At 38.5% G+C, this 15,932-nt stretch overlaps 2 long non-coding RNA genes across 4 annotated transcripts; one reads left to right on the forward strand and one right to left on the reverse strand.

Annotated features, from left to right (window-relative positions):
- Positions 1–7,656: 7,656 nt before the first annotated feature.
- Positions 7,657–9,682, forward strand: LOC134199931 (uncharacterized). Of its 3 annotated transcripts, XR_009974603.1 has the most exons (4): positions 7,660–8,211; positions 8,290–8,466; positions 8,841–8,948; positions 9,032–9,682. It is a non-coding gene; the product is annotated as an uncharacterized LOC134199931 (long non-coding RNA). The 3 variants fall into 3 exon arrangements; XR_009974602.1 differs by having other exon boundaries at positions 7,657–8,211; positions 8,290–8,948; XR_009974604.1 differs by having other exon boundaries at positions 7,663–8,211; positions 8,290–8,948; positions 9,331–9,682.
- On the reverse strand, positions 9,673–11,915 carry LOC105842831 (uncharacterized). The gene is made up of 2 exons (XR_005245389.2): positions 11,296–11,915; positions 9,673–11,090 (listed from the first exon to the last, which is right to left on the reverse strand). It is a non-coding gene; the product is annotated as an uncharacterized LOC105842831 (long non-coding RNA).
- Between the last annotated feature and the right edge of the window lie 4,017 nt (positions 11,916–15,932).

Here is a 15,932-nt window from a genome sequence, read left to right on the forward strand (position 1 = left end):
CAATTTGAAAAAAAAATTGATTAAATAACATCCTCAAACACGCATAGTGGACATTCCTTTTCTTGACATCGTATAAATTCGGTAATTCTCGGTACGGTTCGGAAAGTTCACCTGCGGCTATATTCAGACTCGCCAAGTTACGTCGGTCGTATTGTAATGAGCGATTTAGTGGGCAACTTCATTCTGTTAATTTTGTGTCACGGTACGCGCGCATCGTAAAATTTCACTCTCATCAATTTTTCATAACGCGCCTAAAGAAGTATAACTTCAAAAAAGCTCTCTGATTTGTTTGTAATTGTCTTATAATTTATTGGTGTCCTCAATGACCAGTTAGCTGGTTACCAGAACCTACTGACAAAGCGGCGACTAAAGTACCTTGAAAGATGAGGCTGAAGTCTTACCCCGACATAGACTTCAACTTGATTTCGCGTTTAGCACAACTTGCGTCTTATGCATTAGGTTGTTTCTCACTCGGGACAATTAGTTAGGCGATGCTGCCACTGATCCTAACGGTTGATGAACAAATAGTATTTGTCGGCGTAAGACATTACCAGTCACGTTTATGACCAAGAAGCCTTTATAAAATGACCTAATTTAGATCAGAATGTAGTTAGTCTATAATATTGTTAGTTTTTCTAGCTATAAACAAAAGATGTAGGTATGCAAACCCGAATTACTCAACCTACCACTACAGCTATGGTGCTGCGGCATCTATTGTTTTCTCTACCAAATCGTTAGTAGTCTAAAGGACTAAGCCTTAACTCGGTTTGGTAGGTGAACTCACGGGGTTCAACCCGAGAGGACTTGCTAATGGTAGGCCTACCAAGAGTAGTGATTCGCTGAATCTAGCACTGGGTCGGAATTGTGATCGACTGAGAAGATCCGTCGATAAACTCGGTGGGTTAAGTCGATGGCTGAGGTTGTACCTCAAACTCCTGCTTCCCGGCAATTATAGCCAAGGTAGTGGTACCTACGCGTGAGGGCTCACAGTAGGTTACAGGTTACAGGTAGAAATTTGCAATTGCTCATTAATGTATAATTTAAAGTTTCTAGCTACACAATCTAAGAATCTATAAGTTTTCCTAAAACTTGTAAATATTATATGTATTACAAAAAATAATTTTAAGATTACATCGCCTCAAAATTGTTTAAAAATTCAATCCAAAGGGCTACCAGTAAATCTTTTAAAGTATTTACATTTGAACAACGAAACTAAAAGTCCGCTTGGCTCTGTAAAGACGAGACGGAGCTTTCATTACAGAAATGAGAAAACTTGTCTTGTTACGAATGACTATGTACACAGCGACGCGGATACGGGTTACACTGAAACTTTCTTCAAGGTTTATTAAAATTTTGATCTCGTTGCAATGTATCTATATATTAATACGTGAAGCAAAAACTTTGTATCCCTTTTTACGAAAATTGCGCGGACGGAGGAGTATGAAATTTTCCACACTTATACAGAATATAGAGAAGAAGTGCACAATGCTAATATTTTTTTTAAATAATGCATTAAAGATACAATAAATTAATAAAGAAAACTTTACACACACTACCATATGTGTGACGCACACACGCATGCATACTATTTATTTATTGTCAAACTTTTGTTCTTGACGTCTGTGTTCAAATTGAGAATAGATTAAATATTGTTTATCTTTATTAATATTTTTATAGTGTAGTCTTGGCGAAATTTGTGATTATAGAAGTATAAAATACAACTATAATAGTGTACAAACTAACAATTCTAATTAATTATAGTCGAATTTCGACTACTGCGGGACATCTAGTTAAGATAAATAGACAAGGATAGAATACATTTCTGAACAATAGTGAGAGAAATGAAAGCTGCATGAATGACTTAAGGTCAGAAACGCTGAACTTATAATTTAAATACTTAAAAACAGATCTGCGTGATCTAAATTTAGAGTTTAATATGGAAAGTTCGAGAAATCCGAGATACGTACTACAACCAACTTTTAAACGCAACCTAAAGAGAAATGTATGTATCTAATAAAAGTTTTGGAGATAAAATCTGGAGATTAGAAAAGTTTTTAAGTTGAGTACGTATAACTAACTAGCTTTCAAGTGTTCATAGCTTAATAATAATGGTCGGTTCTGTGGAAGTCACGACATTTAGCGTCACAGGTATCTGCTGCTCGATGTATAACCCGGAACCCTCCATAAAATAAATATTCATCCAATTTAAAACGTTTACGGACAATCTACATACTCTCTACATTCGCTCACATTGATTTTCAGAGCAGCTTAAATCGAATTCACAAAAAACGAGTGTTGCGGAACGCGTTCAAACTATTGTATTCAGCAAAAATATTTTTACGCTCAGCAATTACAGTTCGCGAGTAAACTAGTAAATTCGTTTATTACAGAGCTCAGCTTGTCATTCAATTGTTAGCGAATTCCAAAAGCAGGTTTCTATGTTTTGTGTGTTAAATTGTTATAGCATACATATACATCTTACTGGTGGTAGGACCTCTTGTGAGTCCGCGCGGGTACCACCACCCTGCCTATTTCTGCCGTGAAGCAGTAATGCGTTTCGGCTTGTAACTATACCTTAATACTAATATCTCAAGGTGGGTGGAGCATTTACGTCGTAGATGTCTATGGGCTTCGGTAACAAGATCTAAGCAATAAAAAAACATACTACAACTTAAAGAAGACGCACTCTAACAATTATTTAATTTTATAAAAGTAAAATTTGGGGTCTACGAATGTGTCTAGTGAGCTTGTAACCTGATGGTTGTAGTCTGGTCATTGTTATTGACAAGACTCGTGTATGTGTTCCACGTGAGCTGCAGTTACTACTGTTTACTAGATGTATCTTTTTTCTAATAATTTCCTTCATATTTAGTAACCGTACGAAGTGACGGGGCGAACATATGCTTGTATATGATTTTGGATTAATTTGTCTATCACAGTAGTAATGATGCTATTGTTACTAGTAGCCCTTTAACTTTGCCTATAGATAGTGGTAATGGTGGGATCGTGGTAAAAGTGGTTTGGTGATCGTTACCAGTTTGGTAGTCGTTGATGGGTGGTGGTAAGGTCACCAGTGCCGGGCGGCACAATAACGAGTCCGTAATTGGATGTACAGTTTATTTCCAATCACAGATAGTATAGCAATATTTAGAAGGAGAAATTACGGAGTACAGAAGGCACAGATAAAGCGGTAGCAAGTTCAAACACAATAATACTAAATAGACGAAAGCAATAAATCGTAACGAAGCAAAAGAGTACGCGTAAGTCGAGGAGTGACACAGTCTTAGCGTAGCGTTGATCAAACCCGACTGGCCGCGAGCGGCGGCCGAGTCGTGGCGCAGGCGACGACCAGTACGTACGCAGTTATACATAGTCGGGGTCTTTGCCGCATACTAGCGGTTGCGCCCGACTATGCTTGTGTAAATAATATAATTTTGAGTAGTGTTGTGAATGTATGATTGTTTGGCGTATTTATGTACTGTATGAGAGTGTGTTATAGAATACGTAATTAAATATGATATAATATTAAATATTGCGTAGTGTACAATGTAAATTAATAAATAATATGAACTAATATACATAAATATAGTAGAAACACCTACAACACTCCCCTCCAGAGACCTACTTAGGTCGATAATAATCGGGAAAACGTACTTTCCTTCCCGATCGAGTCGTCTGCTGGTGTGGAGGCTCTGGATCTGGGTGACTGAGCGAGTGAAGGCAGTCAAAAACCTGCTGGCGCAGTTGTTGTGGGACGAAGGGTCTGGGTGTCGGTGTGCTGACGTCGCAGTACAAAATGGCTCGACTCCCAGGTATGCTCGTCTGGACTAGGCGAAGAGAAGTCTCGCCTGTAAGGTGGTCTTGAAGTTCAGCATCTGAGGCTTGTAGATTGGCCATCACTTCTAGGTCGACAGGCGTCTGCAGTTCATCAACGCGCGATAGGGTATCCGCCACCACGTTATCTTTACCGGCAATGTGGACGATGTCCGAGGTGAACTGCGAGATGAAGTCGAGGTGTCTATACTGACGTGGTGAACAGTTACTTTTCCGCTGGTGAAAAGCGTAACATAGCGGCTTGTGGTCAGTGTAGACTGTGAAGTGGGTGGCTTCCAGCATGTGCCGAAAGTAGTGTATGCTCTCGTAAATTGCAAGGAGCTCACGGTCGTACGGAGAGTATTTCATCTGTGACGGGCTCAACTTGCGGGAGAAGAAACCCAATGGCTGCCAACCTTCCTCTTTGAGCTGCTGCAGTACTCCACCTATTGCGGTATCGGAGGCGTCCGTAACTAGACCTAATTTGGCTTGAGGGTCAGGATGAGCCAGCAATGCTGCATCTGCAAGGCTTTTCTTGCAATCATTGAAAGCTCTGAGTGAATCTCCTTCCATGACTACCGGATGGGAAGCTTTAACCGAACCGGATAACAAGGCGTTCAGCGGGGCTTGAATCTGAGCGGCGTTGGGCAAAAATCGCCTGTAAAAATTCACCATCCCCAAAAATCGTCTGAGTTCTCGGACGGTTTTTGGTGGGGGGAAATTGCTGATTGCTTCAACCTTGCCATCCAGTGGCTTTGTGCCCCTTTCAGAGATTTGGTACCCGAGAAATGTGACTTCGGGCACACCGAAAACACACTTGGCCGGGTTGATGAGAACACCATAGTCTTTCATACGGTTGAAAAGTTGGCGCAAGTGGTTCTCGTGGTCACGTGGTGTTTTGCTAAAACAAAGAAAATCGTCTAAATACGGGTAGCAAAAGTCAAAGCCACGCGTCATTTCATCGACAAATCTCTGAAAGGTTTGACCGGCATTCCTAAGTCCAAAATTCATGAAAGGAAATTCAAACAAACCAAATGGCGTGGTGATCGCGGTCTTCGGGATATCCTCCTCCGCTGTTGGTATCTGATTATAGGCCTTTACCAAATCGATGACTGAAAAAATTTTACAACCAGACAAACTTTGTGAAAAATCGTGTATATGACGAATCGGATACTGATCGGGTATTGTGCGTGAATTTAACTGTCTGTAATCACCACATGGTCGCCAACCGTTGTCCTTCTTGGTAGTAAGGTGAAGCGGGGATGACCATGGACTGTCAGACGGACGTGCAGTTCCGTTGGCTATCATAATGTTAAATTCTTGTTTTGCAATTTTCAGTTTGTCCGGCGCGAGACGACGGGGTGAGCATGCTACGGGTGGACCTGGTGTAGTGCGTATGTAGTGTTTCGTGTTGTGTTTGACAATACCTGGAGTACCAGCTGGGCGTGTTAGCTCCGGGTATTCAGCCAAGATAGCGTGGTACTTACTGTCGCCACCTGTCATTATCTTAACACTAGTAACACGATTATTATTTACATCTAGACTGGCTACAGTGCTCATGTTGGTAAGACTATCGATTAATCTTTGTTGGCTGACGTCCACTATGAGTCGATAATGAGACAAAAAATCGACGCCTATAATGGCTTTTGTGACGTCAGCAACAACAAAGCGCCATGGAAAGTTGCGGCGTAAGCCTAAATTAACATTTAATTGCGTATAACCATAAGTGTCTATAACTGTACCATTGGCAGCACTGAGCTGATAACACGTCTTAGCACGGCGTTCACACAACTTAGAAATAGGGTAAACACAAATGTCACTTCCAGTGTCTATGAGGAAGTCTATATTATTGCTGCGGTCCTTGATGAAGAGGCGACCCGTAGAGTTGTGGCAGTCGCGAGTCGCCATCACTTGCCTGCTTGTCGGGTTTCCCGCCTTGTAGTCGCAGGGTCGCACGCACTTCCGCGCCTCGGCGCCGTGTTTGCTGTGATACCAGCAAATGGGGTACCTGCGGTAGTGTGACTGCGACCGGCGTGATGATGAGTGGCTGCGTTGTCGTTGACGTCCACGTTCGCGCCCGCGCTCCTGCGGCCGCGGTTGATGATGCACCTGCGTCGTCAGGGCGCTGACTTGCCGCGTCAGCTCCGCTACTTGTTGGGATAGCCTGTCGATTTGCGATGACGATGATGATGACGTCACAGCTGCCGCAACGTGGTGTACTGGGGCTGCGATCTCGTGGACACGGTCGGCGAGCTCGGCGAGTGCGTCTAATGGAAGCGTCGACTGCGACGCGACGATCGGCTGCAACGTGGTTGGTAGCTGGCTGGTCCATATAGTCCGCAGGAAGTCCTCCGGGATCTCCGGTCCGGCGAGGTGTTGTAGGTGACGCAAGAATTGTGACGGTTTGCGGGTACCGAGCTGCTCGTGCGTCAATAGCTGCTTCACCTTGTTACCGCGGGACGCCGACAACCTTTTTATCAGCTCCTCTTTAAGCCGCTGGTAATCGGGAGGACCGGTGAGCACGTCTTCTACCTCGGCGGCATATTGGCGATCGAGGCTGGCCAATATATGATAAAATTTTGCCGTCTCGTCAGTCACTCGCATGATGGCAAATTGTCCTTCCACTTGCGCAAACCATATTGCGGGTTTTTCAGGCCAGAACGGTGGTATCCTGATGTGTGTTGAGGGTAGTTCTGTATTCGGGCACGCTGGCCCGACAGGCGACGCCATCTTGACGTGTCGCCGTGGTCGTGTAGTTACCTGCGAGCGCGCCGTGTCCGATCCGCTGGATTCCGACATCTGTTTCTCCGGGGTGCTCGTAGTCGTGGGTCACCAGTTTGGTAGGGGTTACCACTTTGGTAGTCGTTGATGGGTGGTGGTAAGGTCACCAGTGCCGGGCGGCACAATAACGAGTCCGTAATTGGATGTACAGTTTATTTCCAATCACAGATAGTATAGCAATATTTAGAAGGAGAAATTACGGAGTACAGAAGGCACAGATAAAGCGGTAGCAAGTTCAAACACAATAATACTAAATAGACGAAAGCAATAAATCGTAACGAAGCAAAAGAGTACGCGTAAGTCGAGGAGTGACACAGTCTTAGCGTAGCGTTGATCAAACCCGACTGGCCGCGAGCGGCGGCCGAGTCGTGGCGCAGGCGACGACCAGTACGTACGCAGTTATACATAGTCGGGGTCTTTGCCGCATACTAGCGGTTGCGCCCGACTATGCTTGTGTAAATAATATAATTTTGAGTAGTGTTGTGAATGTATGATTGTTTGGCGTATTTATGTACTGTATGAGAGTGTGTTATAGAATACGTAATTAAATATGATATAATATTAAATATTGCGTAGTGTACAATGTAAATTAATAAATAATATGAACTAATATACATAAATATAGTAGAAACACCTACAGTGGTGCGCTCCACTTTGTCTCATGAACCTTTAAGTAAATAAATACAAAAAAATAAATTACATTCATACATTTGGATTGTATGAGGAAGTCATTTTAGGAACAAGCCCGTCCAACCCTGATGAATCTAACTGATCGACTGCTGCCCGTGCCTCTATCATGAGCGTGACTCGCTGTAAGTACTCGCAGGAGGATTATGAATTCGTCTATAAAAAAAAAGTAAAATTTTAGGTTAGTATTTTTTATTATTTCCAGAACAAAATGTTTTTTGTTCAACGCTACATTTTCCCGGATTTCCCTTTAAAAACAGCGCAAACGTACCTACGATAACAGAATTTATTGCAAGCTAGATTTTAAGTTGAAGTAAATTGCCGGTACTTAGCTCCCGTATCTGGATGTTTGATCTTTGTAAATGCGTTCGGTAACATGTTTGAATATTCCTTTCTGAAACAAGGTTGTATCGACCAGCCGTGCGATTCTCTAAAATTCAAACAAGAACTCGCATCTCACTACGAAATTCTCCATCACTTCGCATTCGCAATAGAATGACCTTGATTTGGCATTCTGTAAACACTAATCTTAATTACCCTGCCTCGAGCGAAGTGAAGTGACAACGAAGTTTGTTTACAATACTACTAGGGATAGCCGTATACACGCAAATGTAAATCGAAGCTTACCGGTTTCAGTTTTTCTTTGTATTTAGAAGCATTCTGTAAGAAAATACTATGAATTTAAGCTTTGGTGTCTAAACCACATCTAATATATCTAAAAAGAAAATTAAAAGTCATATATTTATGAAATTAATTGTAATTTCTGGCTGTACGCTAAGTTCCTTTGCGTGCACTGGCGAATTCCAGAATTAAAAAACAAAATTTTAATTGTTTTCAAAACAATTTCGAGCGGTCGGAAGTTTTTATTTTGCTTTTTCTAGATTTGTTGATACTTTGTGAGTGAATTTAACGTTAAATAAAAATTATGAGGTAAGTAAAAGTTAATTTGAGGCTATCAATGTTTCATCCATTCGTTTGTAATGTAAAATTTAAATATATTACCAACAGATTTAAAGAGCGTTCTTCTCATCCGACATTGGCGCAAATAGAGGCATTGATAAACGTTTTGGGTTAAAAGCTAGCGAAACAAAAGGATTAATCGAATCTCAACATGTTCAATAAGAGAACAAGGATATTAGAAAAATATAGGAACTAAATTCTCTTGTCAGTTAAGATCCATTCCCGGTGAGATATTTAGGACATGTTAACATATATTTATGTATGATATATCTATCTACTACGTTTTTATTGATGTTCTATTTTAACAGGGCATGAAGGTAATTTATTTGTATCTCAAATTCACCAACAAAAAAATTATTTTGAATTAAATAAATCAAATCATTAACAATTTAGGTATTGCAAGTTAGATTGATGTTGTTGGAATGTATTTATTGATGCAGAGGTGACTGTATCTATGGTAAAGGGTGTGCATACTGGTACAGGGGTGGCAGGCAGTGCCAGAGTATTGACTAAACTGACATTATGTTGGCTAAAGGCTGCATACTCAGTTTAAAATAAATGAACAAAATTTAGGCATAACCTATTTTATTATATTTAAGGAACTACAACAGATTGAAAATACTAATCCACATCATCAGAATATTGTAAGGAGAATTTATAGCCAACTCGGAAAATGTATCAGTATTGGAACAATCGCAAACATACAGGTATGTATGTTATGCCTAATTATCTGAAATAAATACCTAAACAAAACTTTCATTTTAAAAATTAATATTTATTGCCTTTTTAGCATTGCATCAAGAATCACCTATTTTGCAGTCATCATCCTCTAACTAAATGCAAGTAACTTCTACTTATTGTGATGCTACTACTAGTAGCTCCAGCCACAGTAGGTCTCACATGTTAGTCAAGAGATTGGGTTGATATGTGTTTATTCAGGTCAAAGTACCTATTCATTGAACCACCATATTAGGGACATTGATTTGTGTATAATGCTGTTACTTGTAAATAAAAACATTTTGTTGCATGTATTGTAAACATTGTATTTTACCTAACCTTGTTTTTAAATAAATTTATTATTTTTTTCAGCACCTCAACACCTGACCTGCTATTTCACCACTTTTACAATGAAAAGCAGAGTGTACTCAAATTACTGAGAGAATTTTGTGGATAGAGGAACTGCAGGTGAAGATTCAGGGTGTTCATATGTGTGTCGTCCAAAGCATTTTTGAACACAGTACCATATATAACTTAATGAAACTTACAACCATGGGGGAATGAACAGTCGACAATCTGCAAGAAGGATGAACTGTTGGTGGAATTAGCACATGCAGCTAGCAATTTTAAACCTGTATTTCCACATAAGTTACTGATGCAAACAAATTTCAAAATTATTGTATATAACTATTGAATAAAACTATAATAAAACTATTTTTATAAATCATTAATTTATATTTGTAGTTACTTCACACTATAAGTTAGCTAATTAGTAAAATTTAACAAAGTAATTCAACATGACCACCATAATGTACATGTAATCTCATCATCTGAAATCATGGGAACTGGCAGCTCTGCACAATTGCTAATGTTGTGCAAAACACAACACGCAACAACTATTTTTGCTATCTTATCAGGGTGGTATATTGGCACCCTATAGATCAGCAAACACCTGAATCTACTCTTTAACATACCTATTGTTCTTTACACCGAGTTACGGGCAGTGGAATGAAGGCGGTGCTACAAAGCATCAGGAGTATCTTCCTCCATATTAGCAATAGCTAGCTATTATTAGCAGGTATTAGCTAGCATAGCATAGCGTTATCGCCTATTTCTGCCGTGAACGGTAATGCGTTTCGGTTTGAAGGGTGGGGCAGCTGTTGTAACTATACTGAGACCTTAGAATTTATATCTCAAGGTGGGTGGCGCATTTACGTTGTAGATGTCTATGGGCTCCAGTAACCATTTAACACCAGGTGGGCTGGGAGCTTGTCCACCGATCTAAGCAATGAAAAAAATAATAGCAAAAGGTGTCATAAGGTTGGAACGTTGACAATATACAGAAAGCCCGAAAAGATGTTAAATAATTATAATGGTCATTACTTGCTGTCATTGACTAATCTAGTAGATTTTATTTTGTTTTGATTACAACTGAATAAAGTTTATTTAAGATAAATACTATATTTCACAATAACTTATAGCAATATACACAATTACAATTTAACTGAAATGAATACAATCTGAATACATAGGTTCTTAATACACATTTCGTTTATGGATTACATATCAGAATTTCGAAAAATATTAATAGCTTTACAAATTGTACATTTCTTGCATGATATTCTTTGCGACAGTAAAACCATTTTTTATTGGTAGCAGATCTTTTTAAGGCCACCAACTTCCCATCAATACACCCAATAACCCAAAGGATTCTAAATTTTTCATAAAAACTGCAATATTTAGCATTACATTAATATTGGTAATTTTTTATGAAGAAAACATTTTTTTATTTAACTTAAACCTCTCCTCCTCCTCCTTGCATCGGTTTCCTCATTACTGAGGGTCGTGGTCATGGCCTTGAAACAGTTTGTTTTTTATAGTGCACCGCCATCTGTTCCTATTTAGCTTAAACCACCTTCTTCTTTTTTCTTTGCTTTTCCTTCAACTTTTGCCATTCTTGAGCATTCTGTGGGAATCTTAAATATTTATATATAGTTGCTGGGTTGTTCAGAGCCTCCACAACCTCAGATATACACTGGGATGTCTGGGACAAATGTGTTCTTATATTTTCTTTTATGATTTTTTTGGTAACTTCAATTGGCCAAAAATAACAAGGTGCACAATAACTGAAACTAAGAAATAATCATTAAACAATACACATAGTTATTAGAGAATCTAATTTGTATTCTTTCAAGATATTTTTGGTAGATTAGTTTAGTGGTATTGTTTTACAATAATGGGAGAGTTGGATATAAACAAATGGGCAAACTTTAATAATATGTTATAAAGTACCTATTTTGTACATAAAGACACAATCTTACCACGTGGAATACCTACCTTTAGAAGAGTTGAAAGTCCTTTTCAATGGCTTTTAGTGGTCTTCATCAAAGGGTGTAATTCACACCCTAACTGGTTCATATGATCCTTCGACAATCTATACACTTTCTTTATACTTTTACATGGTCGTCATCTCAAGTTAAAAGTGATAAATTGTGAATTTCGTAGGCTTGTCGACGCATTTCACGCTGATCCGTAGAGTCAGCCTCTTTCAACAATGTTTTCAATAAAAACATACGCTCCACAAAATATCGATGAAGAATAAAGTTATTTTAAAGTGCAATTTTGTTAATTAATAGTATTTTTTTAATAATTAACAGCGGTTTATAACGTTTTCGTATATTCTCACTCACAACAAACACATAAAACACTAACTTTTGATTTGACAAATAAAATGATTTTGCGATGCGAAGTTCATGCCGAAATTCGACGTGATTTACACTACAGAATGCCGTTTCAAACGTCAACTCATACATTTTAGTAAAAAAAACTCACGCTTGCTAGTTCAATTCACCCGCGAGGGGCGCTAGTGTAGATTCGGCACTACAATGAAATTTACAGAATGCCAATTTGAAAACTCACACCAAATTCACGTGCGAGTTTGTTAAACAACGCTTACAGAATCGCATGGCAGGTTCTTGTTTAACTCGGGAATCGAATAAAAAAACTATGGTAATAAATAGTCATGGCTTATCCGAATATACTATTTAGCTTGGTACTCGTTGGAACGGATTAATAAAATTACATTCAAAAGACAATAAATTTTTTGAATTTGTAAATGGGTGAATATTTTGGGTCACGACAAAGAGATGTTTCACTGAGAGGATGCAATTGCTCGGTAGACCTACATTCCAAATGTTGTTTTTCGGTCCTTGTATATTAGCAAGTTTATCTTGAAAATGTCAAATAGGTACCTTATTTTGTATTATGCCTACTGCCACAAATGAGAGAGAAGTTTGTCTGGTATTAGATAGTTACTGGAACCTACAGATATCATAACGTGAACGCCGCCACCTATCTTGAGACTGAAAAATCTGGAGGTCCTGATCTCAACTATGTATAATATAGTAATTACGTTAATTATAATCTCTACGGGTTCGATTTATATTACACGATGTCATATATTAATTGTGGAGACCATTCATCAACGTAGGTTAAGTACGTGTTGTATTACCAAAAATGGTACCAGCGGGATTTGAACACAGACACAGTCGCTTTACCCGTTAGGAGTACACCAGGCATCTTATCCTTTAAGCCGCAATGACTTCACACGGATGACATACTCGTAATTGTTAGCCTTGTATTTACATTAACAGACTGCTTTTTATAAGTCAGACAATGTCAGCTTCGCAAAAGGAAATTGATTTTTTTTATTGCCTTTACCATCGAATATTCTCCGCTGCGTAATGATGAAAGTTGGCGTAATTATTATCTCATTTATTAAATATTTTATGTTGAATTTCATTAAGCTTACCTCAAATAATGCACGATTCACATACAATAAATTTGGAATTTAATTTTACTTGATATTCATTTCCTGAATACATTTTAATTAAATGTGAGCTATTTTTTCTATCTGAAAATTTACTAATGAAGAAATTTTGAATATTTTACAACGAATTACTTTACTGGCTATATATAGGTGGCGTCCAGTCTACCTATTTCTTCCGCAAAGTAGTGAGGCCTCCTGGAAGGGTGAGACAGTCGCCATCGGGATCAGACGCTTGGGTGGAATAGCGATTTAAGGGTTTTGTGGTTAACGCATAACTCCTAAATAAATACTACTTAATGAGAGTGAAATTAAAGGTTTAATTATTTGTAAGCATTCATAGGATTTTATTGAAAATAATTTTATCCGAACAGATTTAGTAATTTTAACGTCTGGCTTGAATAAACAAATAAGGAGATACTTTCCAAGAAGAAGTTTGTTATATTATCCTTTTCCCATTATTTATTACATACACCCTTACATACACCTTTACATACGGCTTGACAAAGCATAACAATAATAAGCCGAAAGGTAATTTTAGAGAGCATGCTGTGATTGTGTTCGTCTAGGGAAAATACCAAGCCGAGCTTATTTACGAGTATTTCGGTAGGCAGCAGCTTGGCTATGTCCCTGGCATTGCTGACGTCCATGAGCGACAGTAACCACTCACCATCAGGTGGGCTGTATTCTAGTCTGCCTACAAGGACAATGAAAAAAAATCTTCTGACTAAGAGCCGAAGAGGACTCATGTCAGATCCTCTGATCTAAGGATGAATAAAGCTAACATTGGTAAATTTACAACTATTGATGTGTAGCTGAGGCCGTTAACTTAACCGATTCAGCGGCAAGCGTGAGTTCAGCCAAGTCAATAGCGCTTCATTGAATTATTGGAGCAATTACAGGGTCACACGAGCTAGCAACAAGTGGCTGTCTTGCCTCGCTTCTATTTTAATTGACCTGTTAATAAAGTTATCCATGAATAGGAAATATGTTTTTATTAGGCTTATCTTGGACCACATTCGTATTTTTGGTGTCGTGGACTCGTAGCCTAATGGATAAGGCGCTCGGTGCATTCGTATCGAGCGATGCTACTGTGCCGGTGTTCGAGTCTCGCCTGCGAGTACATTTTTTTCTAAAGAAATACGTATTTAACAAATGTACATGTACGACTTCCATGGTGAAGGAATAACATTATGTAATAAAAATAAATCCCAAAAAGTTATAATTGGCCTAATTACTTGTCGACATATCGTGAGTCCGCACGGGTAGATACCACCAAATTGTCCATTTCTGCCGTGAGGCAGTAGTGCGTTTCGCTTTAAAGGGTAGGGCAGGTGTTGTACTGTAAAAACTGGGACCTTAGAACCCATGTCTCAAGGTGGTTGGCGGCATTTACGTGGTGGTTGTTTATGGGCTCCGATGACCACTTAACACAAGATCGACCGTGAGAAGAAGAAGAAACATATATTAAAAACATATATAATATCTTTTTGAGTTAGTAAACATTCACCTATGTAAATTTACCGGCGAGTGAGCTATTTGTTCCCGGAGAAATCAAGGTGATCCGATTACTTTCTTTCTCCATGAAATGATCCTTGACATAATGACTAAACAACAACCATACCTATGCAGTTATAGCACAAGTAATGTGTAACACGTGCATCTAAATCACATCGGAGCGGAACAGACTTCTTCGTTTATTATTATGATCGTATTATTTTGCCTCTTGGTCGGTCTTGACGTGGGTGAATAAAAGAAAAATATTTCTTTGGTCAATTTACTTATAGCTACGAGAAATTGATTAATAGGGAAAATAGTCAGGGGTAGTCATAATTAAAAAGGACAATAAAAGCCCGCTCAATCTGTATCGCGCTACTCCGGACTATGGTTATTTTTTGAAGATGATGTTAGTGTGTTTGATTTGTAATATACTAAATGAAACCTGTCTATAATGTCAAACATGGCATTGTCATGTCATTATAGTTAGATGGACATAGCCTGCCATCTCTGAGTTCAATCTGGGCTATCAAAGGCAGATACATCACTCTGCAGCTGCCGTCAAACGCGAATTTGTTCTGTTTGGTCGTAGCGGATGTTGTTACAATTTCCCGTTTAAACTAATACCCAGGTAGTTTCCAAGGTGTAAAAGGTCAAATACTCTCCAAAGGTAATTTAAATTAAGCGGTCTTTAAATAAAAAAGATTGTAATAAATAATATAACTTTTTTTATTTTAAAAGTGTACCGAAAGGGATACTATGGTTTCCCAAAAAAGGCTTCCTGACGATTCCTTTATCTCATTCTTAGTTTGACCTATTTAATAAGATAAAGAAGAGAACAGAAATTATCACATTTTAAAAATTATATTTAGGTTTATTTTAAAAGTACATAACATTATATTATTTCAATGTTTATTATTCTTGATTCTACTCCTGTTAATACTACTTACTATCGCATTATTTACACAATAAATATATCTTATAGTTCATAGTTTCAAAGACAAATAGTTCACATCCAATACAAGCTCGGTAACTAAATGTAAGGTATGTACAGTTACTCAGAGTCTAGTCAGTTTTAGACATTGCGGGCAGTCCTCCACGCAGAGTTAGTCCGATGTGTGTTCAGACCAAACATTTGCTGTACAAACATGGATTTGTGAGAGTGCTGTTAGGAAAACTCCTTGTTTTTGTTTGGGAGAATCAGATCTTTGCGCGAATAGCTGGTTGATTTAAGTGGCTTCAAACTAAATTGTTAAATTTTGATAAGATGAAACAATATGAATGTGTTTAATAATGTGGAGCGATGTTAGGGATGGTAGTACATGTGCTTCCATTAATAACTTCACTGGTAATAATTATAATAGATGGATATAGTTCCCAATTCATGTTTTGGTAACTGAATGAGAAGAAAGTATCTAGTAATCGCGTAAAGAGCACTTGCCCTGAGATATTTTTTGAGATCGTGCCGTGTCTCACCTTATCGCCATTGTACCGCCCTTATGTTACAGGGTATGGGCTATGGTAGTACTGAAACAATTACTATTACAATTAATAGACTCAATAATGTTCATTGAATATAACGTACTGATCCACCATCCCACGAACAAAAGACCCATAATTCTAAATAGCATAAAAACAAAACAACCGACAA

The sequence above is a fragment of the Bombyx mori genome, chromosome 13, assembly GCF_030269925.1.
Source record: "Bombyx mori chromosome 13, ASM3026992v2".
Taxonomy (NCBI): Eukaryota; Metazoa; Arthropoda; class Insecta; order Lepidoptera; family Bombycidae; genus Bombyx; species Bombyx mori.